This window comes from Oryzias melastigma, unplaced genomic scaffold (genome assembly GCF_002922805.2).
Source record: "Oryzias melastigma strain HK-1 unplaced genomic scaffold, ASM292280v2 sc04449, whole genome shotgun sequence".
In the NCBI taxonomy this organism is placed as follows: domain Eukaryota; kingdom Metazoa; phylum Chordata; class Actinopteri; order Beloniformes; family Adrianichthyidae; genus Oryzias; species Oryzias melastigma.
The window spans coordinates 1-1,752 of NW_023421017.1; the positions used below are offsets into that span (position 1 = coordinate 1).

General features: G+C 31.5%; 1 long non-coding RNA gene across 1 annotated transcript; it reads right to left on the reverse strand.

Annotated features, from left to right (window-relative positions):
* LOC112140943 lies at positions 1 to 1,322 on the reverse strand. The gene is made up of 3 exons (XR_002918293.1): positions 1,249 to 1,322; positions 1,065 to 1,140; positions 1 to 26 (listed from the first exon to the last, which is right to left on the reverse strand). It is a non-coding gene; the product is annotated as an uncharacterized LOC112140943 (long non-coding RNA).
* Positions 1,323 to 1,752: the final 430 nt, after the last annotated feature.

Genomic DNA, 1,752 nt, shown 5'->3' on the forward strand with positions numbered 1-1,752 from the left:
GTGACCTCCATCTTTAAGATGAGCACCTAACAAAACAGATAAAAAAAAAAACTTTCCCATAAAGTCTTAAGAGCAAATTTTAATAAATATGGAATCAAGGAGGTCAAATTTCTGTTAATTGTGATTACTAAATTACAGACATTTTAGCACGATATTTTTTTCTATTGCATTAACCTTATTTTTGCAACGAATAGTTACTTCTGCGTCATGCACATCTGGAGGAGCAATAGAGCGGACTGTTTAAAATGTGGTGTGTCGTGTTGTCATGGCAACAGCCTCACTGTGTGGCCTGCACACGACATTAATAGTGCTGCCACAAACGATTATTTTAGTAGTCAACTAATCACAGATTATTTTTTCCGATTAATCGACTATTCGGGTCATGTGCAAACTGGATGTAAAGCAAACATCTTAGCCATCATTAGCTTAAACTAACTAAAAGCTAGATATATAGCATTACCTTTACTACACTCTGACTCCATATAATATAAAGTAATGACTAATCGACTATTAAATTAGTTGTCGACTAATTTAATAATTGATTAGTCGTCAATTAGTCGACTAATCGTGGCAGCCCTAGACATTAATAAGAAGGTTATGGTCAATATTTTTTTGGATTGATTGGAAAAGTGTTCCTACTGTTTTTTTTTTTGATATGCTAAATTAGACCACTCTGAACACGATGACTTGTTTTATTTTTGTATTCAAGGTTTGAAAAAAAAAATTACCTTTTTGTGGTGTCAAAGTAAAGGTTGGAAGACTTTTATGATACAAAGAACTTCATAAAGTTGTATATTTTGATCTTTTACAGCACCACAATGTCCCAAACTTAAATAAAATACCTCAAAATTAGGCTTTTAACAGCAATTATTAGGTTAAAAACCATTGCAATTAAAATAGATTAATCAATTGGAGCTCACGGTTAATTAATCACACAAAAAATTAATCGCATTAAAAAATATATTTTTTTGTGTCCTCTTAAGATCCCCTAAAAAAGGACATTATTAGGAGTGATTTCCTCTATTACGTCCTGTAGAAGCAGATTTTACCTGCATCACTCTCACCTGTTGTCACTTCAGACGTCCTCTTGTCTGCAGTCCCGACACAGACGGCTGCAGCCACTTGCTGGTCTTGACGTACCTGGACGGAAAATTCTTGTTAATAAAGTTATCAGAATTCAAAATATATTTATTATTATTTAACACAAGGATGATAAATATATATATGTAATTAGAAAAAATAAATTACTTTGAGAGTCTCTGTCTTCCCTCCAGATGAAGACCTCTTCTTAGGAGTAGGTGCAGGTGGATATTCAAATCTGACAAATCACACAAGTTAAAAAAGAAAATTGTTAAAAATAAATCAAAACATTTTTTGTATTTGGAGCAAAAGAAAGTCAATATTTCCCAGATGCAACAAAAAAATAAAAGCTTTAAATCCAAACTTATTTGTGAAATAAGAAAATGTGTTTGCAAAAACGTTGATATAATTTCTTTTGCTCTTAATATTACTTTCTACATTTTAAACACAGTTCTTGTCAACTGTTTACAATCAGTCCTATTTATATACCAAAAATGACACCTAATGCCACACAGAATCCCATTTAATGTTATTTAAGGCAATAATCTAATGGTTTTTATTTTAACTTCAGAAGTTCTACAGTGTTTATTGAAATTTGAACAAAAAAATCTGCACTTTTCTGACAAACATAACCACTTTCTCATCATGGTATAACAAGACGTTTTTACAGTC